Below are 25270 nucleotides of genomic sequence, written 5' to 3' on the forward strand. Positions count from 1 at the left end.
AATGACCCAGACTCCGTTTGTCAGTATGCTTCTTCTGGAGCATGTGGGCTGAGAATTACTTATCTTCTCAACCCCCAATTGTCTATAGTGATCCTTCCATTTCATGCCTTCTTTAGACATGTGCTCCCATCTGTTGTTTTGAGTGTTGGCTGTGAACTCTGTAACCCTGTGTTTTCTGTTTTCCTCTTGGTATGAGAATGAAGGTGTGGGCCTGGATTCCCCGGTTGCTCTTGTGTCCTGTGCACCTTTTGTATTGTGCTGTGGCAAATTGGCACAGGGGCACGCCGGCTCCAAACCACCTGTTGTGGATTGTCCGGTTCCAGGCGTCTCCCTACTGCTCATCCCTGTCCCTCTTGCTGTTAATACCTGCCCATGGGATAAGGGAAAAGGGAAAAACCACTCAAACTACTCCATTGCGGGATTTGCTATGGAGTCAGGGCTGAAGTGGGGTTGGTTGACTCATCAGAATCTGGGAAGGGGGATGCTATATGTTGAGAAAGTGCCTGGGTGATTCTGATATGCCCCATCTACACTTCGAGAACTGTGGGTTCATTTCCACTGCCAAGAAAAATTTCTTTTCTTATGCCCCTCTCCCCTTTTCACTTGGATAGCAGTTGAGTCTCTGAAAGAGATTCGTCCCAAAGGTCTTTTAAGAGAGGCAAAGCTTAGCTTAGTATTTCGTTTCTGAAGAGCGCATGCCCCTGTGTAAAACTGAGGAGCAACAGCCTTAAATGGAAGTAGCTGTGACTCCCCGCCACTGTGAAGGGGCTTTGGCCCTGTGGATGCCATGGCTCTGGATGCATAGAGCTTGGATACCCTCCCTGGCTTCATGGCTATCCTGCTGTGTGACCTTGGGCAAGTCAGATTTCCTCTCTGCTGGCCATCTGCAAAATGTGGATACAGACCCATGCTCCCTCCTGGTTTTACTGAGGTACTATGAGAGCAGTGAAATCATGGTTATGGGATGCTCAGCATGCTGCTGCAGAAACAAGCAAAACAAAACAGAAAACAACCTAGTTACTAGGAAAGTACTATTCCCCGGCCTGGGAGGTCTGAGAACCTGTGTGGAGTTTGCTAATGGACCTGGGATCATTCGAGGTGTGATGGGCAGGTCGTCTCTCCTAGATCCAGCTCCATTTACTAATGTCCTTGCTCATCCATGCCTGCAAGAAGGAAGGGATGTCTGAGCTGTCAGGAGGTGGTGGGTACAGATGGTCCCTGGCAGAGCAAGAAGGAAATGCCAATCAAAGGAGCTTGGACTCTTCAATTAGAACTCTGAGCAGATGGGGCTGAGGGAGCCAGAAGGGGCACTTCCCAGTTTACTAAGTGTGTGACAGTAAGCTGGTGGCCTTCAGAAAATGGTCATCTAGTTCATTTCCTTTCTTGAAGGAAGGGCAGTATTTAGGGTAAGTCAGACAGATGAGATTCCTCCTCATTGGACAGATAGTAAGCTTTATTGTGAGTTAGGCAATATGCTTGGCCCTATGGATGTCATGTTAAAATAGACCTGACCCTGACCTCACCAGTTTGCAGTCACACCCACTGTTTCTTGCCGCTTGCATATAACTCACGGATGTGGTAGAAAGAGGATTGTCATAAGTGCTTATTTCTGTGCTCTATGCTGGAACTACTAGATCAGATCAGACTACCTGGAGGCTGAGCCCAGCAATCTACATTTTTAACAAGCTTCATAGTTCAGCCTTGCACATATTACATTTTGAGAACTGATCACTTTCTCCATCAATACACAGTCTCACCTTGAACACACTGGTGTCTTAAAAATGACTTAAACACATATTTGGAACTGTTTTGCTAAGTCTAGCCTGTGTCTAGACTGCTAGAAAAGCCTTTTGTTCCCCTTATTCTGATGGTATAGAAGAAAATAACTGCTTGAATCAAATGAATTAACGTGTTGATTGAGATTTTATTACCTGCCCAGCTTCATGCTGTTTGGAAAATAAATATAAAAGCTATAATCTTGGCTCCTGATGAGCGTACAGGGTTCTTGAGTTGATAAAATGCACCAGTTAACCAGTTAAAGATGAGGAGAAGACAGTACAAGATTAACAGCCAGGACGCAGAGCAGATAGAGCATTTCCAGGGGTAGAGAAATGAGGACATGGGCAGGCCAGCACTGCGGCCACATCCTTCCTAGCCATCCTCAGGATCCAACCGAATGAACAGTCATAACCTCCTAAAGAACTTAAAAAAAAAAAATATCCGGGGAAAATTCAGGAGAGCCAGGGTGTGGTATAGGAATCTGTTTGATTAAAACACTCCACAGATGATTCTGATGGGTGTTTCCAGGTTTGGAAACCAGCACACTACCTTTTAAAATAGTAAATAGACTAGTTATCTCTTTTGAGGGGTGGCACAAGAACATCAGTTCCTTTCTCCATTATTCTATTACACCAGCTATGTTACAGTTGCACTCAGACATCATGGTGACTCAACACAACAGAATGTAAACCCCATCAAGGCTGGGGTGCCTCTGCTCCATATTGCAGGAGACCAGGGCTTTGCTAGCTTTATTGGTGGCTTTCCAGGACTCCCTGGGTGTTAACATCCAGCAATCAGTCAGTCACAGAGGAATGAGCACAGGGGTTTATAATGGCGACCAGATCAGCCAGGCCGGGAAGTTGTGACTCTCACTTTTACTGACATTTCACTGACCAGAAGTCAGCCATGGGCCATGCCTGTCTCCAAAGGAGGCTGGGAAATGTAGTCCAGCTGAGTACCCTGGAGAAAGGGACCTGGCTGTGGCAGGACAGTTTAGTCTTCTCTAGCACAGTGGTCTATAACCATTTTGGCACCAGGGACGGTTTTGTAGAAGACAATTTTTCCATGGAGAACTGACAAGGAATGGCTTGGAGATGAAATTGTTCTGCCTCAGATCATGAGGCATTAGATTCTCATTAGGAGCATGCCACCCAGATCCCCAGCATGCACAGTTCACAGTAGAGTTTGCTCCTATGAGAATCTAATGCTGCTGCTGACCTGACAGGCCGTGGACTGGAACGTGGGGGTTGGGGACCCCTGCTCTAGCATGTTACCTTCCTCTACAAGTCTTTTTTTTTTTTTTTTTTTGAGATGTGAGATGAAGTCTCACTCTGTCACCCAGGCTGGAGTACTGTGGCACAATCTTGGCTCACTGCAAACTCTGCCTCCCAGGTTCAGGCAATTCTCCTGCCTCAGCCTCCTGAGTAGCTGGGATTACAGGCGTGTGCCACCACACCCAGCTAATTTTTGTATTTTTATAGAGATGAGGTTTCACCATGTTGGTCAGGCTGGTCTCGAACTCCTGACCTTGTGATCCACCAGCCTTGTGCTCCCAAAGTGCTGGGATTACAGGCGTGAGCCACTGCGCCCGGCCCCACTACAAGTCTTTAAGTGTTTTTATTGATCTCTTCTTCTCCAGATTCTCTCAGGTTCTGAAGCAGTGAGGTTCCAAACTAGTTTTAACTCTCAAGTCTTCAGAATGTTCTTTTCTAACTACTAGAACTGCATAGACAGCCTTGAAATGGTATATTCTTTGTACTTGTTGCCTCCACTTCCTTTGGTCTTTACTGTTAGGCTGAACCTTAGGAAATTACTGATATTTTTTGACCTACAGAAGTGACATTTTCTTACAAAGAATGCTACACTCTCAACTTGATCGAAGAGCACCCTCAGGATGCCTTCACGTGCACTCCCACTCTGCAGTAGGCAGAGATTTGGGAACCAAGCCAAAGGAAAGATAAGATGGAGGTAGAGTTTCTTTGCACTAAATCTCATCACCTGGTGTGTTTGGGGTCTGCCCTATCCCACCATAGAAAAGCTCATATCCCACCTCTTCCTGAAACCTTAATAATGACATCTTATTTCTGGTTATCTGTGAAAGCCAAAAGCTTTCACACACATGATCTCATTCGTTGCTTCGAGGAATTTGTTTGTTTCTGCCTCTCAATTTATGAGATAATGAGAGTTATGTAATAATTCTCTTCTTCAGTTTAACTGCCAGGAAACTTAGACCAGCATTTGTGATTAGTCAGAATAATTGTGCTATGTTTTCGGTTGATATATATTGTTTAAAATGATGTATTTTATTCATTCATTTTTGAAAACATTTTTTCCTCATGTTTTAAAAAATACGTGAAATTAAAAAAATCTCAAGTTCTTTTTAAAAAATGATGTGAGATAAAACAACTAAATTTAATTATATCATCATTTTCGGAGGAAGATGTTATCTTCATCTTGCATATGTGGAACCTGAGGTCCATAAAAGTTAGTTTTCCAAGCCCTTAAGGCTCCTCAGTGGGGCAGCTGGGACTGGGTTTCCCATCCAGATTTAATCCAGGGCCTCTTCTGCTATATCAGTGCTGCCCTTCCAGACTGCCCCTTTCTTCATCACTTTAGTCTCTTCCCTCTTTATTTCAGATAACTCATCTTTTAAGGTGCCTGAGTATTTTATATCTTATTTATTATTGTAGATGTATGAGCATCAGCTCCTTAAAGCTACTGAATATTTCTGATCAAATTCTGGTTATTTTTGTCTCAAAATGAATTTCTAAGTTTTCAGGAGAGAAGAAGGCACAAATTTCCCTTTAAAAGTAATCCATTTGAGAGATGGATTAATAAAGTAATGTTTTGAATTCAATATAAATTAACTTCTCTGCATTTTCAAATTCCAAAAATTGGTGTGGGAGATGGAAGTACACTAGTGAGTTCAGCGTGATTCCTAAGCAAGGTCTTTTCATAAGTGGAAGTCTTTTACTTGGACCTGGGGAAATCACGGAACTCAATATTTCCTTCACTTAATTGTTTTTCTTTTCCATTTAAGGAAAGGTAGCTTAAAACAGTGGTTTTCAGAATATGGCCCTGAGCTAGCTGCATCAAAATCATCTGGGAACCTATTAGAAGTGCCGTTTCTACAGAAGGAACCCCCCCTCCCCCGCCCCCACCATGCTCTGTCTGCCTTACATGGGACACACAATTTGTGTTTTAACAAGCCCACCAGATTTTTGTGATGTAAGCTGAAGTTTGAGCCTGGTTAGCTTAAAACAACCTCTGAGAGGTGCTGGAAGCCACTTCTTTATTTTGATCATAACTAAGTGGTTAAAACATCCCTGAGGGAATTCAAAATACTAATGAGAAAAATGTCTTTAGAAACAAACAAACAAACAAAAAAAAAAACAAAGAACAAACAGACCAACCTCAGGAGACCAGAAATAAGTTGCCTCTTTAAGAAGCAGAGCTGCTTTGAGGTGCTGCAAGGGAGAGCTAAGAGCAGGGCAGAATTTTCCAGGGTTTTTTGACAGGAGGAAGTTGTTGGGGCTGACTTATTTTTGTTGCCCAGAGAGAGCCTGTCATTATTAGATTAAGCATTGTATCAAATCTAAGTGTGTAGCTTTCTTTATGTAATGTAGAGCAGGAGCTATAGGTTTGTTTTTTTTCATTCTGTCATTAAGAATGAGTGCATTATAGCCTGGGCAATGTAGCAAGACCTGGTCTCTACTAAAAAAATAATTAGCCAGGCGTGGTGGCACATGGCTGTGGTCCTTGCTACTTGGGAGGATTGTTTGAGCCTAGGAGGTAGAGGCTGCAGTGAGCTAGGACAGTACATCTGCACTCCAGCCTGGGTGAGAGAAAGTACCAGTAATAGTATTGTGAGCTAAGTCCCGCTTTTTTGGATATTCTCATGGTCATGCTCAGAGAATCCCCGTCTCCCCAGCATCATCCACCAGATAGCACACTGGAGAAGCCAGCATGCCCAGCAGCCTGGTCTCAGCAGTCCCAAACCAACAGAGGGAAAACAGACATCCCGCTCCGCCACGTGGCCACTAATTCCCTGCTGTAGGGGGCACATCTTGGCCTGAAGTAGGCACTTGGCCGACACAATGTGGGGAAGAAAAGAGAAGTACAGGCTGAATACAGTGGCTCTCACCTATAATCCCAGCACTTTAGGAGGCTGCAGCAGGAGGATTGTTTGAGCCCGGGAATTGAATCAGCCTGGGCAAGATGGTGGGTGGGCCCTTGTCTCTACAAAAATACAAATAAATAAAAATAATTAGCTGGCCACAATGCCACATGCCTGTAGTCCCAGCTACCTGGGAGGTTGAGGTGGGAGAATCACTTGAGCCCAGGAGTTTGAGGTTGTAGTGAGCCATGATCTGTCACTACACTCCAGTGTCAGTGACAAAGACCTTGTGTCTATTTAAAAAAAGGGAAGAGGAGGGGGAGGGCAAGAAAAGAAAAGAAAGAACAGAGAGAGAGAAAAAAAGAAAAGAGGAGTACAGATTGCTCAACATCATGGAGGCAAGCATCTCACTTCTGCTGGTGGGGCTCTCGACTCTTCCTGGAGTCAGGGTAGCATCATGATTGAGATCAGATGGGCCCCTTGGCTCAAATCCCATTTTGAACACTTGTTCGCTGCCTGATCTTTGATAAGCCATTGTTTCTCTCTGCCTCAACATTCTTGTTCCTAAAATGGGGATAATTATATATACCTTGCTATTCAGGGAATTCTGAGAATTGCATGAGTTAATGTAGCAGTTCTGAGACTTCTTGGTCTCAGGACTCCTGTATACTCTCAATAACTACTGAGGACCCCAGGGAGTTTTTATTTATGTGAATTATAGCTACTAATGTTTATTGTATTAGAAATCAACTTAATTCATTAAAAAACTGATTGCATGTTAATGTAAGTAATATTGTTTATAAAAAATAATTTTTTCTAAAACAAAAAACACTTAGAAGAGTGGCATTGCTTTACATTGGTGTAGATTAGTGTCTGGCTTACTAGAGAACAGCTGGATTCTTACATCTGCTCTGTCATTCGGTGTGTTACGGTATCACGTCATGTAGGCTCTTGGAAACTCTGCTGTATATTTGTGAGAGCATTAGAGTGAAATGTTAGAATTATTATAAAAATAATTTTCTCCTCACAGATACACTAAAAAGGTCTCAGGGATCCTGCTAGGGTTCCTTGGGACACACTTTGAGAAACACTGGGTTAATAAGTCATCACAAGTGTTTAGTATAACACCTTACATGCGGTAATCACTGAATAAAAAAATGATTATAAATAGCACTGTATACTAGGAGATACAGCATCAGAGGTGGTTTTCTATACATATATGGGCCAAGCTCTAGAAGGGCCCCTGTGCAGCACACACACAACAGATGCTTCTGCTGCTGCCACCAAGCAGTTACATGCCATCCCATCTGGCTGGGGGCAGCCCTGAAAGCATCTGGATATGTTTGAGGCTGCTGTGCTGGGAAGTGTGCAATACTCAAATGGGAATGACAGTGAGTGGGCATCACATCCCATAGTAGCCTTTCCTCCTAGGAGGCAAAGCACTCACTTCCCCATCACCTAGCAGTTATCCTCATGGGGGAAGGAGCCAGTTCAGGCCCTCAGGAAGGCAGTGCTAGGGCCAGGATGGGAACCTGCCTTTCCGACCTACAGCAGAGTCAGGCTAAAGAGGGCAGGCAGATACCTGTCAAGGGGCACAGTGGAGTGCTTCAAAACTCACAGTTGCTGGGGCTGAATGCTGGAAACAGCTTGTCAGTTAAACCCAGATGCTAAGATGCTGGTCAAAGTCCATGACTTTGTCCTCCCATCAGGAGACTTGCAGACCATGTGACAGTCAGCTGGCACTCCCAACCACCTTTCCCTCGACCTTTTTGTTGAGCCCAGAAACCATAATGCAAGCAGTGGGCTGAAAGCTGTGGCAAGCTGCTATGTTGGCATGTAATTTGCAAAGCCTATTCGCTTAGCCATCTATTAAACACCAGGTGTGTTTTGAGTTCCCAGTCTGTTTTCTCACTCATCTCCCACCAAGGGAAAAGCAAAATTGACCAATCAGAAGGCAGGCTCAGTCTTGCAGTCACAGTAGTACAGTCTTCCTTGTGGCCAAGATGGTGTCTCCAGCATCTGCAGTGGTGTGTGCAGCCGTAGGTTGAGAATGAAAGGCAGGGAGCCAGGACCAGGAATCTGACCTGCACCAAGAGCTCTGGGCAGAACAGACTAGCATCTGTTTGATGCTGAGGCTGGTGGTGCAGGAGGCCAGGAGGCAGCCAGGAGCCAGAGTGATGCCTTGCAGGACTGGATTGGGGTGGGGTCTGTCTAAAATGTGGGATGAATGCTAAGAGTCAGAAAGTTAGTGACAGCAGGCAGAAGCTCAGAAACACACAGTAGATGTGAAAAGTGCTCCTTGCTCCTCCTTTTTAAATGTTCTATGAATACCCACAGAGGGCAGAAGCTACTATTTAGTAAACAAATAATGGTCAAGGGCCGGGCATTGTTGTAGGTGCGTTAGTTACATCAGTGAATACAAAAGACAACAATCCCTACCTGCAAGGAGGTTGCACTTTTGTGGGAAGAAGAACGTAAAGGAAAGGAGAACATAAAGGAAACAATCTAGATGAGATACATAATATTAGACACAGTACAGGGATGAATGCAGGGCTGGAGATAGGGTGCTTCCAGTTGGGGTTATAGCCTTTAATAGAGGGGTCAGGGAAGGTGTTATTGAGAAGATAACATTTGAGCAGACCTGTGAGAGCTGGCAAGGTAAGTGCTGTGGATCTGGGGAGAGGGCATTCAAGGGAGCAGGAGGGGCAGGTGCAAAGACCCTCAAGTGGGAGTGTGCCCAGTGTGTCTGGGAGCAGGAGGGCCAGGTGCAAAGGCTCTCAGGTGGAAGCAGGGAGGAGGTAGGAATGGCTGGAACACAGCTAGTGCTCAGAGGTGAAGTCGGTGAGGAACAGAGGGCACTTAGGGTCTTGTAAGTCATTGTGATGACTGTGGTGCTAACTTGGGGTGAAGTGTGAAGCTAGTGGAGGTTTTTGAGCAAAGGAATGACTGATCTGACTGTTTTGAAAGAGGATCAATGCCAGGAGCTTCCTGGGGCTGGTAGAAGTGTGACGGCAAGTCAGGAGGCTGGATCAGTAATCCAAGAGGCAGATGTTAGCAGCTTGGACTAGAGTGATAAAGGTGGAGGTGGAGAGAAGTTTCTAGATCCTTGTTGCATTTTAGAAGTACACCAGAAATGATCTGCTGACAGACCGGACATGGGGTATGAGAGAAGGAAGAGGGAAGATGGATTCTGTATCTCTTGGCTTGAGCAGGTGTAAGGCTGGAGAGTCGCCATGATCCAAACCCCATCTCAATGGGCAGGAGCTGATTGGGGTGGGAGAGGCTCAAGAGTTGGGGTTTGGACACACTAAGTTTGAGATGTCCAAGTAGAGACTGACTATAGAGGTCTAGGCTGGAGCAGGCAGAAAGACCCAGGATGTGCAAAGGAAAGAGGGAAATAGCAGCAGCAGCAGCTCTAGTTAAGCCAAGTACTACCTTGGGGATTAAATGCATCAAGGAAAGGAGATCTCAGAGCCAGCCTCCAACCCTGAACTTATTCCCAAAGAGCAGCAGAGTAGCCTGGGGTATCCACTCCTCCATCCATCCTGGTGGTGCTGCAGAGCCCCTCTTGCACTCATGGGTGGCAGGAGGCAGGGCTTAAAGCTTACCACACATAGGAATGACTCCCAGGGTAGGTGTAGGGCGAGGGCCCCACTGGAACTAGAGTGGACACTCCTGTATCATGATGCCTCCTAAGCCTGGGGATGCCTCTGCAAGGGCTCTGGGGGTGGGAGGGCTTTTAAAGAGGAGTAGGCTCTGCCTTTCTCAGATCAGCCCTCTGCCTCTTTTGTTCCCCTGGGCCTGTCTTCAGATAACCACAGTGATCCAGGGGGATGAAACTGGCAGATCAGAAGCCCTTGATTAGAACTGCCAAATGTCTAAATTGACAAGAACTGCAGAGACCATTCCATCTAACTCTGTCCTATTGGAGATGGGGGAACTGAGGTCCAGGGTGATGATGGGGCTTGTGGAAGTTAGAAGCTTCATGACCTAGGGCAAATCACTTAACCTTTACCATCATGCCTGGTTAAGAGCATTTTCTTAAATGCTCTGGCTCAGAGATGGCTGTGTGCTCATAGTTTCTCCTGTTTCTCCCTAATCCTCTTCCACGTGAGCTTTTCACTACCAGATCAAGGTTTGGAGGGTGATTGGCAGCCTGGAGGTCAGTCAGCCCTTTTGGCAATCCAGTCAGATCTCCCCTTGGCTGATAAGACATGAACTCCCTTGGCAGCTAGTACTTCCTCAAGAGGTTTCTTGCTTAAAATTGACGGTCCCAGGCTGGGCACGGTGGCTCAAGCTGCCTGTAATCCCAGCACTTTGGGAGGCCGAGGTGGGTGGATCACAAGGTCAAGAGATCGAGACCATCCTGGTCAACATGGTGAAACCCTGTCTCTACTAAAAATACAAAAAATTAGCTGGGCATGGTGGCGCGTGCCTGTAATCCCAGCTACTCAGGAGGCTGAGGCAGGAGAATTACCTGAACCCAGGAGGCGGAGGTTGCGGTGAGCGGAGATCGAGCCATTGCACTCCAGCCTGGGTAACAAGAGCGAAACTGTCTCAAAAACAAACAAACAAAAAATTGATGGTTTCCCTTTGCCTTTGCTATTTCCCATGTCTTTGCTGGGGCAGAGAGGTAGCTCCATCCCAAGTTCTTATCTGTTTTCCAGTCCACCTCCACCTCATCCCAAAGCTGTTTTCTCTGGCTTGCCCTACTGGTTGGCTCCTTTCACCGCAGACCCTTCTGTCCTTCCCATTGTCTGAGCTGCCTTTTTCTTGACTACTTCTTAAGCCTCTGGATTTCTCCTTAAATATCAGCTCTAGGACGCCTGCCTGATGAGCTGAGGTCATTCCTACCCTCAAGTGACCTGGTGAATTAAGCAACAATACCAGGGATTCCAGGACAGTGAGTTTGATCAGCATCTTTGCTGGCCTCAGGGAGGCCCTTGGCCTGCTGGGGTTGGGTAGAGTAATCCTGACCTTCTGCACAGGCTTTGGGAGGGAACAGTTAGTTACCGAAAATGTCTGACTCTCTAGGTGAAGAGAGAAGCTTCTAACTTCCACTCCCGACCCTCTGCCCCTCTCCCCCTTAACTGTAGTTGTGAGTTACAGAGCTGGAAACAGCACACGGCGCTTTCGTTCCACTTCTATTTCAGGCACAAATCTTAGGCCTGGGTCTCTAAACCCAGAGGTGCTTGATGCTTCATCCCAAGGCTAAAGGGGCAAATGCCCCCTCTATCTGGCATTGTGTCTTCCTTTACTTCCATCTTACTGCATACTGGGGGGGCTGGAATGTTGGCAAGGATCAGGGACTCCTGTACCCTATCTCATTCTCTTCCCACACCCCTGTCCCCTAATTACAGATAATCCAATCTCTTTATTTCTTGGTTGCTGAATAGCACCCCCCAGGGGACCATCTTCTGTGAATTCAGGGTGACGCTGTGCAGGGGCTTTTCTACCATCATCTTTTCTCTGCTGGAGATCCAGATCATAAACCCACGATACACCAGAATGCGCCTGGCAGCAAGGAGGAAGACACTGGGGCACCAGTGTGCTCTGCACCTTCCTCTCTCAGCTGGAGTGCTCTCACTCCCTTTGGGTCTCAGTCCCCCACAAAAAGGAAGAGCTGGGTGGCTCAGCAATCTCTGAAGCCCCTTGTGGCTCAGACCCCCTGCAGTTCTCTGCAGCCTCCTGGTTCCCCATGTATTTTTAAAAGGATCCTGTGTTATTTATCTCAGCATCTCTGCCCCCCTTCACTGCATACTGCTATCCATGCAGTAATGACATCCAAACACCCACACTGTATCTCAACAATCTGATGAGATAAATGCTTCATCCTTGGGCTCCGTGGACACAGAGTAGCAATTCTCCTATTCCGCTATCAAAGAGCTCAGAAACTCAGGCTACCAAGGCAGGATGAGCAGCCATGTGGAGAGCAGTGTGCACGTCACTGGGCAAAAACATTCTCCCTGCCCCACAGCCTCTGTTTTTCCCAAAGCTGCCTCACTTTTTCCCTTCCTCCACTTCTAAAACAATGCCTCCAAGCCTGCTGGTGTTTGAGAATGTGCTGGGCGGGCAGTGTTGGGGGCATATGGCCTTGTTGTTTCGCATGGAGCTCCTAGTGGGATGCACCAACCACTGGCCAGGTCCTGGAAATAGCTAAGCTGAGCATATTGATACAGGGCCTTGGGCATGCTCCAGCCTCCAACACCTGCTCTCATGCTCCTTCCACAGTGACCCTCTCATGCTCTGGGCACACCTGTTAGATGAAGTGTGGGACTTTCAAGGTTGTCATTGCCAGGGCTGGCATGATGTGCTTGCACCCCTTCTCCCTTTATGGACCTGAGAGCTGGGAAGGTGCATTGGGTTCCAAGAGAAGCGGGAACTGATTTGGTTGTAGTGAAAAGAGACCTGGCTGTGGTTTGCTAAGTGAGTGACCTTAGGCTTCGTTTCCCTAGAAGCAGAAATAGGATAACAACAAGTCCTCCCACTTAAAGGAATGTTATAAGGATCAAGTGAGACAATGCAGAACTCTTAGGAAAGCTGCAGGGAAGGCTACCTAAACACAGAGGGACACAGAGGGAGGAGTAAGGGCTCTGGAGCTGGGCAGGCCTCGGTGTGAATCCCACTGTTTCTCTTCAGGCTGTGCTGCCTGGGGAAATGGATTTACCTGTCCTGAGCTTTTCTGTGCTCTTCTCTAAACTGAGGGATAATGAAGCTACACTGACTGGTTACTGATAATGGTAACAGGAGCATCTATTATTTATTAAATGTTTATTTTGAGCCAGGACTTTCATTCCTTTTCTTTTGAAAGCCTCCATAGAATGTAGCTGGATTTGCAGTCGCACATGACTTCCCATGGCCTTTGGCTGGTTTGTGTAGTGTCTCTGTGAGAGCAGAGTTTCTGCTGGTGTTGCCCAGTGCTGTATTTCCAAAGCCCTGCACAGGTCTGTCCCACGGTGGGTGCTTAAGAAATGTTCATGCAGTCAAGGGAGTACAGCTGCCTGGCAAGGACCCTGCTCTAGGATGGGAGAACCTGCAAAATTCATTTACCCTTCTTATTATTCAGTTCCTTCACCTCAACTCTGTCAGGCTGGAGCTGAGCTTTGGGTTCATAATATATGATTATCATGCCCATTTAAAAATGAGTAAAATGAGGTTAGGAGAGGTTGTGTGCTGTGCCCTAGATCACTCAACTAGGAACTAGGGAAAGAAGTCTTCCTGTATAGTACTTGTTAGAACCTCCTTGGAAGCTTGGGAAAAAGGTGTGGGCAGGACTGGCAGGGAGGAAACAGATGGGCACCTGCTGGATTCACCATCTGCCCCCATGAAGAATCCCATCTCTCATAACAGCCCCAGCAATGCCCATTTTACAGATGAGAAACTGAGGCTGAGAGGGAGAAAGAAACTGAAGCTTAGCTCCAGCCAGAGAGGGTTCAGGTGAAGCAAATGAATAATAAGAAGGGCAAATTACTTTCCCGAGTTCTTCTGTCATCCCAGAGTAGGATCCTCAGCCTTGCCAGGCAGCTGTACTCAGCCTCCCGCCCTCTCCGAGCAGAGGGGTTGGAATGTGTCTGCGGAGGATAGTGAGGAAGGAGCCTGCCGTAATTCCTTCCGTGTGGCACATCTGGGAGGGGTATTTCCCCTGGTGATACTTGGGAAATCTTGCTTGCCAGCAGGCCTCACCAGTCCTTTTTTCCACTGTTCTTTTGGTCTTGGAGCACTCGCCAAACATCTGACACTGTTCAGGATCGATTGCACGTAAAATGAAGAATGGGTATTTAAAAAACAGGTTTTTGTGTGTTTTTTCCCCCTGTTGTCATTTAAGACGCAGGTTTTTGGGTTCTTTGATTCTCTCCGAGAATAACAACCATATGGGGCCTCCAGTTACACTGAGCAGCCTGTGCCTTGTGCCAGGGACCAGTTTGTTTCCATTGTCAGCAAACCTTGACTGGCTCCAAACATTTTCTATCAGGTGCTTTCTGATAGAGGGAGATACTGAGGGGAATGTGATGATGTGGTCCCTCTGAAGAGCGTTTAGCTTTCAAGGGCATGGCAGGGGTGGGGCCAACAGCCAGAGGGGTGTGACTTTGAGAAGGTAAGTCACCGGCAGGATCCAGTGAGGTCCAGGCTTGGAGGCTGGAACAAAGGACACTTTGAACCCCATGGGACTCTGGCATGTTTGTTGATCGACTTATCCAAGGCCTGGGCCAGCTGCTTTTGTTCCAGAAGATTTCATGGACTAACTCCCCCAGCTTTGGAAAAATGTTTCTTTTTAAGAAAGGGAAGTTTTGAAAAGCAAATGCTCCTGGGCAAGCTGGGGGCATGGGGAGTGTTGGCTAGAGTGGGAGGCCACATACTTGCCCCATGGTGGGATGGCCAGGGGCTCCCAGTGAGGGAACAGTTAGAGCTGTGGTGTCCACAGTCCTGAGGGGAGGGTTCCTCTGAGAGCCCCTAATGGACAGAGGAGTGTGGACGCCTGCGCCTGGGAGCATCATGGGCATTTAGACCAAACCATGAGAAGGACTCCCCAGTGCTGAAGGTTGCTAGGCACTGGGGGAGGTTCCCAGGGAGACTGTGGCTAGAAACACCATCTGCCAAAGATGATTTAGTCTGGAAGAGGCAAGGGATAGAATGAGATGGCCCTTTCTGTCCCACTTAATCTTGGTGCTGTTCATTTGGGACTAAGCATTCCCTCCCTGAAGTGGAAGAGAAGACAGACTCGGTCTTGGGCAGACTCTGAGTGTCTTGAAAAAGGGAGGGTCGTACCTCCTGGGCTTTGTTCCCACTCCCTGCCCAGGGTTGGATGTCTTGGGAGCTTCCCGGCTCTCTGCCCACTGTCCTGCCCTGGCAGCAGGTACCAGCAAGCCTGTGTGCCATGCGGGGTACAGGGAGTAACAGGCATATGATTAAATACTCATGCTTTGTCAAAACACTGCCAGTTACCAAATGCCTCTGCCTCTACTCAGGGAAGGGTGAGCAATGAGGAAAATGACTTCAATATGCAAAAGACATTCCAAGGAGTCTGGGAGGGAATGCTAATTCTAGAGCCAGGAGGGAGTAATGGGGATTCGGTCTTGATTTATAGACTGGCTGGAAGAAATCAGCTAGGCTAAACCTGCCTAAATTCTGCTATCTGCGTATGTGCTTCAGGAGATGGGTTAAGGAGGTTTGAAAGACTACCTCTTCTCCACTGATGGGAGTGTTGGTGACGTTTCTGATGAAGGAAGGTTTAGGGTGGAGGAGTTCTGAGCCCCTGGGTTCTGGATTCAAAATCACACACAGCCCTCTAGACAACACAGATGTACAGTCTTTGTGGAGAATTTGAAACACGAGAATGGTGATTGTCTTATTTAGGACAGGTTTGGGTACAGCCACTCATGGAAGCAAGGAATCAACTTCAAACCAAAGAAGCTTTCTGTTTTCTGTATAAACTGTGCTTGACCATGGACAAAGAATGGGTACCCAGTATTCAGTTGGCATCACAATAGGAAACAGAATTCTACACAGATGGTTCAAAAGGAACAGAGTTTTTTGAGGAGCATATTTATGGAGGGGTAAGGAGACAAGTAAGGGATATTGAGGCACCCAGGGCTAAACATAGACGGAAGCTGTTACCACCTTAAGGCCTGAGGGGCAAGGGGAGAAAATAGTTTTGGGGCCTGGTGCTGGGGCTGGAACTGGGAGGAGGACCATGAGGGAGAAACCGTAGTCATGGAAGGACGTTGCCACTTCTAGGACCAAGACACCAAGGTAGGGGAACATAGAAAGAGAATACCCTGCCTTCTCTGTCCTCCCATCTCTGGTTTCCTATTGATGCTGCTCATTGGCCAAACCAAGCTGAAGCCAGAGGGCCAGGGAGCCACCTCTAGCAGTGCCCAGGTGCCAGGCTTCCAGGGCACAGGGCAAGGAACTGAGGGTGGAAGGGGTCTAGAGGAGCCAGCAGAGAGCCAGAGCTCATTTGTAATATTTTCCTTCTTTAGCCAACTCCAGAAGGCTTGTCCTGAGAAGGCGAGTTTTGGAAGTGGTTACCCACCTCAAGTTATTCCATCTTCAAGACTAGTGTGTTTATCTTGCAAACTACCTTGAGCCAGTGGTAATGAAATTCTGAAATGTCACCCATACACCTTCCTTCTCTGTGAAATGTCAGCTTTTTGAGGGCAGGGCCTGATTCTTTTATGAGCAACTGTCTTGAATCACTTCAACCCCTCCACACCTGGAGTGCCTTACACTTTCCAGAATGCCGTACTCAGTGACCCCCCCATATCAATGTTTTGAGGCTTTTGAATTGATCAAGGTGACCGTCTTGCTGAGTGGCCTGAATTCTCCTGTAAGAGAAAATGAGTATCTCCTTGAGTGAGGGCCGCAGCACTACAGATGTGGTGATAGAGCCCTCTGTGGTGACAGCCCATAGCCACGCCACCTGGCTAGGCAGGAACCCAGGAAGCCAGGATGGAGGCAGCAAGAGTGGAAAGCCATTGGACTCCCTTTCTGTTTTAAAGTTGGCCATGTGATATCTCAAGTAGGGCTCCTCAAATGTCACCTCCATCCTGATGCCACAATGTCTGTATTGCCACTATTCCAATTCTTCTTACTCCATCTAAGGGGAGAGCACATGAAGTCATTAGCAAGTCCTGGTACAGAGGGCCTTATCCTCCCTAGCCAGGCTGGAGGGGCTGGGTGGTGTTGGGGGGTGTGGGTGAAGTGAGTGTGAAAGGGGAGATGAAGGGTGTCTAGACACTCCCTTTGCTGAGGGCTGGTGGCCTGTGACTTGCTCTCTAGGACAACACGGATCTTTGGGTGGATCTGTTTGGGGTAATGGCAGACACTATTCTTTCTCATGCAGCTGTATCTTCCTCTCCTGAGTCCCACAGGGTCCTGGGGCCGATGGGCTCTGTCACCTCCAGCCTGTATTGGGTAGCCACCTGCCATTGCTCAGGCTGGTTTGGAAGGGTCTGGGAGGGGCGGATGTGGGGTCCAGTTCATGGTTTCCAGTGCCCGTTTGGGTGAAATGCAGATGCTCTTCCACTCTTGTGCTTCTATTTCCCAGTTTCATTCTAAATGCAAAACATATCTGTAGGTTTAAGTCCAAGGTGTAGCCCTAGAGCGGGTATTTTCCCTTTTGACACAAAACAGTGGAGGCCGCCCTGAGCCTTGGGAAAAGTACTCAGAGAGCATTTCCCCCATGAGGCAGCGTAGCTTAAGGAGTTAGGTATTCTGAGTCCCTCCAGAGCCTGTTTGTTCTTTCCATTCCAGCTCAGACTGCCTGAGCGCAAGTCCTGGCATTGCCACTTACTAACTGGGTATGAGTCACTTAACATTTTAGTTCCTTGATACTCTAATCTATAAAATAGGATGAAAATAGTATCTATGGTAGGGAATTGGTATGAAGATTAAATAATTTAAATTGTGTCAAGGCCAGGCATGGTGGCTCACCAGCACTTAGGGAGGCTGAGACAGGATGATTGCTTGAGCCCAGGAGTTTGACATCAGCCTTGGAAACATAGTGTGAAACCCCATCTCTACAAAAAAAGAAACAATTAGCAGAGCATGGTGGTGCATGCCTGTAGTCCCAGCCTCTTGGGAGGCTAAGGCAGGAAGATTGCCTGGGCCCAGGAGTTTGAGGCTGCAGTGAGCTGTGATCACACCACTGCACTCCAGCCTGGGTGAGAGAATGAGAGTCTGTCTCTAAAAAACATTTTTTTTTAAAGTGTTTCAAATGCAGAGAATAGTGCTTAATGCATGCCATGTGCCATGCAAATGTTTGCTCTTATTTATTTAAAGAAGCATACTCTTCTGGGCAGAGCATCCTCCTAGGACTCTGGAGAGATGGAGCATCCATGAGGCCACCAAAGGGACCAGTATCCCCCAAGGTCCCCCAAGTATCTCTTCTATCAAGCTATTGTCTTGCTTGCAACCCCTCAATGAGTTGCTTGTCTGGAGATGCAGGCCAAATCAGTTCTGTCTACAATCTGCTATCTGACCATGCCCATTCCTGGCCACAAACCCTCTGCTTCACCAGGGAAATCTGTTTATGGGCCCCATTACTTATTTTCACCTCTGCCTTGCCCTGCCTAAAATGCTCTTCTTCCTCACTTTTCCCTCCAATGCCTATCCATTCTTCGATTCCAGCTCCAGTTCTGCCCTGAAGGCTTGCCCATGCCTGTGGATCACTGTCCTCTGCCTCCTGCCTCCTCCTGCTTCCCTGGCTGGTGTCTGCCTTGTATCATCCGCCATCTCCTCCCAAGGAGCATGCTTTCTCTACTGATAACGACTTGAGTGGGAAGCCAGAAAGCAGATATTCGGAAACTGAAAACCTGCGGATTTGCCTATATATTTACTCTATTTCTTAAGAACACAAGAAAGGCTGAACTTCCTAGAAGTTATTCCTAGGGCTGGCATCATGGGGGTTTGACGGTTGGCTGTGTAGAGAGCAGTCACTCCAGGACAGTTGATTTGCTTTCTTGTTCCCCTCACATCCTCAGTATTACAACATGGAGCTTCCTCTGCATTTCAGATGCTGTGAAATGACAGCAAAAGGTCTGTGGCCACTATCTGTGACTCGATCTTTCCCTGAAACAGGGACACTTTACTCTGTGACTAGTGCTACATTATGCTTATCTGTTCTGTGGGACACATGTTCATAGGCCCAAGAGCAGCAGAATAAATTAAGTCCACTAGATTTCTAGAAGAAATCAGTTTATAGGCAAACAAGACTCTGATGTTGGCCCTTAGAAAGAAACTGCTTGTATTAAATATTACAGTTTACTTTTGTCCCTGTTAGAAGGTCCCAATGATATCTTTGCTTCTTGACTGTAGTCTAGTTTTATTTATTTATTTATTTTTAAAGATGGGGTTTCACCATGTTGGTCAGGCTGGTCTTGAACTCCCAACCTCAGGTGATCCTCCTGCCTTGGCCTCCAAAGTGCTTAGATTATAGGCGTAAGCCACCATACCTGGCCTGTAGTCTAGTTTTTAAAGGTTATTTGCCCAGGTGACTTTTTGTATCCTTTGGTACAAAGGTATCCCTTGGTATCCACAGGCGATTGGTTCCAGGACTCCCCAACCCCCTGGACACCAAAATCCTTGGGTGCTCAAATCCCTTACATAAAATGCATAGTGTTTGCCTATAACCTATGCATGTCCTCTTGTGTACTTCAAATCATCTCTAGGTTACTTATACTACCTAATACAGTGTAAGTGCTATATAAATAGTTCTTATGGTATACTGTGTTCATTTACTTGTATGATTTTTATTGTCATATTGTTTTTCTTAATTTTTTTTTGAATTTTTTCTATCTGTGGTTTGAATTACCAAGAATGCAAAGGGCCAAAAGTATCAACAGCTCAAAGTGAAGAGCCCAGAGCCCAGACACGGATCATTATAGGAAGAATAGGGCTGGTGGAGAAGAAACTGGACCCCCAGAGCTGGCTCTTACTGTGGGCTGGGAGCTCCTCCAGGATGCTTGGTTAGGACCAGCAGGGTGGCCAGCACTATGGAGATATGCTGCTGCTTTTGGAAGTGGGGAGAGGGGTATGACCTTTCCTGGGAAACAAATCAGAGTAAAACCAGAAGAATCTAGACTTCATAGAGTAACTTGGCAAACAAAGCTCAGACAGATGGAGGGGTGTTCAAGGAACTTTGCACGATTTCCTGGGCTAAGAGAAGACACTTGTAAATCTGAAAGGGCACCATAGGGAGAGCTCCTGCAGGGAAGGGAGAGGGTCACCCCTCTCTCCCCAACCCCAGGCTTGGTTGAGGGTAGAAAATGGGAGGGGGTCAAGGAGGCTCTTTCCCTCAGTGCAAATGCCTGGATAGTACGTGTGTGTAGGCTGTGTCCCTGAGCTGATAAACACCTGATGGTTAGCTGTTGACTGACTGTCCATGCAAGGCATATGGGCCATGCTTGGCAGCCTCCAGCAGGCCAGGCTTGTTCACCTGCATTCTGTCCAGTTATCCTGGCTTTAGTGTTAAAAGACGGCCCTGGGTTGAAGGAGTGGCATAAGGTCACACGTGGGTGCTTGATGATGATCTAGAGCCTTGAGCCCTCATCTGCACAGCCTCCTCCTTTATGGCAGCAAGTCATTGTCCTGTGGGCCCCATTTCTAATCTGGATGCCCAGCAATTACCTCAGAAAGTGCTGCGGGGTCCAGGTGTCCTCTCAGAGGATATGAGCACTCCTGAGTCGTTCTCACTGCCTGTGTTCATTTCACTTACTGTGTGCTTCATTCGTTCAGCTCCGAGTATCTGCTGTTGTTTCCCAGTTAGGAGTGTTTCCTTCAGGTCATAGAGGGAAGCATGATCTGGAAAAGGGAACGTTTTTCTTTTGCCCCATGAAGAGACGTCCTGAGACACTTCACCAACCAGGAAGGTTCCTAAGCAGACACAGGGTTGCAGTAAAAGTGTTCAGTTGCTAGTGACCGCTCAGGTGAGACTTGCGAGAGAGAACAACAGTGACGTTGAGCATAGCAGCCCCTCAGAAAGCAAAGCAAGGCGTGGGTGCCTGACATGCACAATTCCTAATTCACACAATCCCTGCAGAAGCGAGGCATTACTGTATGCTGTTTGCACGTGAGGAAAATGAGGCCCCTGGAACACATGTATTTTGCCCACGGCCATGTCACTAGGAGGCCGAAATTAGTGAAGCTGGAATTCATACCTACGGCTGTCTGATTCCGAAACTGGGCTCTTTCCACAGCATGGTCCACGGGTGCAGTCTAGAGCAAGGGCTGATGGGGTTTGTTTGAAGGAACATGAGATGGTGGAGTGCCAGGCTGGCTGGTATGGGGCCCTGGCTGGGATGAGACGCTGTCTTTAAGTGTCAGGGATAGACGAATGTCCCTGTCAGGAGATGTTGGTCCCTGGCAGCCGGGCACAGTGGCCGCACTCTCAGCCTGGCCTGCCCTGCACAAGCCTTCAGGCACATGGGTCTCTTCAGGCACAGAGCAACAGCTGCAATTCCATGCCTGCACCAGTGGCGGGAGAGATGCGGGTAAAACGCGGGTGAAACAAGGGGGAAAGGACTGTAATTACTTCTTAACACATTTCCACATTTCTCTGCTGTCAGAATGGTTTTGTTTTCTGATTTATTTTGATCTGCTTGAAAATTAGTTGCTGCAGTATGTTTGGTGTGTAATCATTGTCCTGCTAGCTAGCAGTAATCATCAGCAATGTTAGCCTGGCAAACATGATCTTTCTCTCCTTTGCCTAATTCATGTCAGGCTCTGTGTGGCAAGGGCGAGGGAGAGGCATGACTGTGTGTCTCTGACTGTCTGTGGACCCCGACTCCTCACCATCACCCCACAGGGCAAAGTCCTGCTGGCTGTGTCTTCCCGGAAGGCTCGTGCCCCCACAGATTGTCTGGTGAGCCTGACAGCTGTACCGAATCGCTCTGTGCATGTGACCTAGCTCTCTCCAGGCCCCCTGCTCCATCCCACATGCAGCCTCCATTCACTGTCCTCCAGCTCTCAGCCCCCAGGCAGCACCACTCTTGACCCACCACCTCCATCTGCACCTGCTTGTGGAGCCTGTGTCATGGCAGAGAGGTGGCCTGACCATTCTCAGCCCATAGCACCACTGGATCTTTCCCTGACCTCTGTGAGAAGATAGTTGGTCTCAATTGCAGGTAGCCTTTTCTCTTGTGGTCAGGCCAGGATGAACAGGAAGTCATCGTTAAGGCATGGAAGCCTGGGTGGGAGAAGAGAGCCAGCACTGTAGAGTGGGAAGGGCTTGGTGCTTCCAGGGGTGGACGTTTGGCAGCAGTCCAGAGAAAGTTGTTTGCAACGAGCACTCAAAAACATGCATTTTAGAGCCAAATGGAAAGTCAGCGAGCCCAGTTAAAGTCATCCCTTGGTATCTGTGGGGAGATGGATTCCAGGACCCCTCTCAAATACAAAACCCAAGGATGCCCATGTCCTTATATATATGTAGATTATCTGCACATACTACACCATTTTATGTATTTTATATATATTTTATTTTTTAATTTGTATTTTTAATTGATTTTTTTTCCTCATATTTTCTACCCCAAACTGCTGGAATTCGTAGGTACAGAGGTCCAACTGTGTTTCATGATTCAGAGTAGAAAACTGTGACCTAGCACAGAGGCAAGGATGTGCTTAAGAACTACTGTAGGTTGGCGCCAGGTCTGGGATATGAACCCCAATCTCTGTTGACGTCTGTCCAAAAGTGGCTGAGCTGGTTTCAGGATTGGAGCAGACAGCTGCCCATGCGCTGGGATTTGAGGAATCTGCCATTTCCTCCCTGGAATTTCCAGCTTTAGCATTACCTCTGGAGTCAGTCAGGGCTTACCAAATATCTTATTACCAAAGAACTCTTTCTTCCCACACCACCCGACACAGAACAGAAAAGAGCAGAGATGCTTTGGTTCAAGTACCTGGGAAAGAACGGATGTTTCAGAGCTGACCTGTTCAGCTTCTCCCGATTCTCCAGTGAGCTCCCTTAGGCATCTCACTAGAACCTTTAGAGCTCCATGGAGTATAGTGAGAAATGTTTATGGCTTCTATTACCAGGGCAGATGAATAGGTGTAAATATTAACACCTTCTACACCTTAATTAGCATGGATGTGTTTAGCAGAGTAATTGAGAGCAGAGACTAGGTTGATGAAAGAATAGGATTCCCAACAGGATAGTTTTTGATTAAGGAAATATTTGGAGAGCTATGGAAATGCTTGAAACATAGGAAGGACAAATTCAGCGGAAGTGCATTGGGATGATGGAGGGCGGGGCATGGTGAGAATTGGGGGAGCCTGGAAGCTGAAGTTGCCAAACTCTTTACCAAAGTGGTTGTGCCATTTTGTGCTCCCATCAGCCGTATATGAGAGTTTTGGTTCCTCTGCATCTTCACCAGCACCTTGTGTGGCTGATATTTTTAATTTTAATTTTAGTTATTATGTTATGTAACCAGTGGTATCTTACTGTGTTTTCAATTTGCATTTCCCTGAAGACTAACGATATTGAACATCTTTCCTGTGGTTATTGGCCATTCATGCATCTTTTTTGGTGAAGCATATGTTCATATATTTTGCATACATTATACTTGGGTCATTTGTATGTTATTGTATTATAAGGTTTCTTTATATATGCTGGCTGGCTACAAGTTTTTTTTTTTTTAAATCAGATATGTGCTTTGCAAATATTTTATCTCAGTCTGTGTCTTATCTTTTCTCTCTCATCTTTGTTGGAAGTCATTTTCCATATATGTGTTGGTCTATTTCTAGACCATCTGTTCAGTTCCATTGATCCATTTGTCTATTTTTACACTGATACCACACTGCTTTGATTACTATAGCTCCATAATAATACGTCTTGATGCCAGAGAGTGCTAGTTACTCCTTCAGCTTTGTTCTTTTTCAAAGTTGTTTTGGTTATTCTGGACCTTTGCATTTCCATATGAATTTTAAAACCAGTTTGCCTATTTCTACAAAGAAAAGTGTTTGCTTCATATATTTGTTTTGAAACTCTGTTAATAGACGCATGAACATTTAAGATTGTTATGTGGCCCTTGAAGACTTGACCCCTTTGTTGTTGTAAAAAGCCCTTTTTAATCCCTAGTGATAGCTTTTGCTCTGAAATTTACTTCGCCTGATATTAATATAGACACTCAGTGTCCTTTTGACTGTGTTATACTGTATAGCTGGACCTTTGTATTCTTGGGTTCTGCATGTGCAGATTGAAAATATTCAAAAATAAAAATATAAAATACAACAAAAATAATGCAAATAAAAAAATACGGTATAACAACTATTTATATAGCATTTACATTGTATTAGGTATTATAAGTAATCTATAATACTTCTGATCTGAAGTATATGGGGGATGTGCATAGGTTATAGGCAAATATGATACCATTTGACATGAGGGACGTGAACATCTGAGGATTTGAGTATGTGCAGGGCGTGAGGAGGGGTGCCCTAGAACCAATCTTGTACAGTTACAGAGGGACAGCTGCATATCTTTTTCCATTCCTTTGTTTTTAACCTGTTTATTTATATTTAAAGTGGATTTCTCATAAGCAGCAGATCGTTGGGTACTGCTCTTTTGTTCAGCCTGACTTAATTGGCATATTCAAGCAATTTGCTCTTGATATATGGCTATGCTTAAGTTTAACCTCTTGCCGCCGTTTTCTGTTAGTTCCATGTATCCTTTGCTCCCTTTCCCTCTCTTTCTGCCTCCTTTTGAATTAACTGAGTATTTTTAAGGATTCAGTTTCATCTCTTCTGTTGACTTATTAGCTAAAATCCATGGTTTTGTTATTTTAACAGTTGCTGTGGGGCTCATAGTATACATTCTGAATCATCACAGTTTGTCTTCAGTTGCTACCAAACCACTTCACATATAGTATAGGAATTTCACAACAGCACACTTAGATTTCTCCCTTCCTGGCCTTTATGCTGTTGCTGCCATACATGCTAATTGTACATTTGTTCCTAATTTCATAATACATTGTTACTATTTTTGTTTAGGCAGCCAGTGATCTTTTAAATGAAAATCGTATATACTTAACTGTGTAAATGCCATTTCTGGTACCCTTCATTCCTTTATGTAGATCTGCACTTCCATCTCATATTGTTTTCCTTCTGCCTAAAGGACTACCTTTAGCATGTCTTTCAGTGCAAGTCTGCTAGGATTAAAATCTTTTAGCTTGTCTATGTCTGAAAAGAAGTCCTTATTTTTCACTTTTATTTTGGAAGGATATTTTTACTTAGTATGGAATTCTCAGGTGATAGTTTTTTCTTTCATGCCTGTAAAGCTATGATTCCACTGTCTTCTTGCTTGTGTTGTTTCTAACAAGAAACCTGCTATTACTCTTGTCTGTTCCACTGGACCCTTTATGCCCTGGCCAATTCCAACATTTTCTCTTGATCGCTGCTTTGAGTAATTTGATTATGATGTGCCTTGGTATAATTATTTCTTTCATGTTTCTAGTGCTTGGCCTTCACTAAACTTCTGGAACCTGTGGGTTTATATTTTTAAAATTGAAATTGGTAAATTTCTGGATATTATTTAAACAGTGTTTTTTGCTTCTTCTCCCCATTCCTGTGAGAACTCTAGTTACACATTTATTAGGCTTCCTGACATTGTCAAACAGGTCACTGGCACTTTCATTTTATTTAATTCTTTTTTTTTCTCTGTCTTTCATTTTGGATAATTCCTATACTGCATGTTCATGTTTATGAATCTTCTCTTTTTTTGCCATATCTAATTTGCCTGCCTTCTTCCCTCCCTCGCTCCCTCTCTTTCTTCCTTTAGAAGAACCTGGGAGGATTTACCTAATTTTATAATGATTATTATCTCAAAACCAATCCAGAGCTTCCATTCCCAAAGCCAGACTACTGGTTGGAGATTCTGGAGGG

General features: G+C 46.1%; 1 protein-coding gene across 50 annotated transcripts in view; it reads left to right on the forward strand.

Moving 5' to 3' along the window:
• Window positions 1–25270, forward strand: part of CACNA1C (calcium voltage-gated channel subunit alpha1 C) — a 725791-nt gene that overhangs the window by 285133 nt on the left and 415388 nt on the right. The gene's annotated exons all lie outside the window — the stretch shown is intronic.

The sequence above is a fragment of the Callithrix jacchus genome, chromosome 9 (genome assembly GCF_049354715.1).
Source record: "Callithrix jacchus isolate 240 chromosome 9, calJac240_pri, whole genome shotgun sequence".
NCBI classification, from domain to species: Eukaryota; Metazoa; Chordata; class Mammalia; order Primates; family Cebidae; genus Callithrix; species Callithrix jacchus.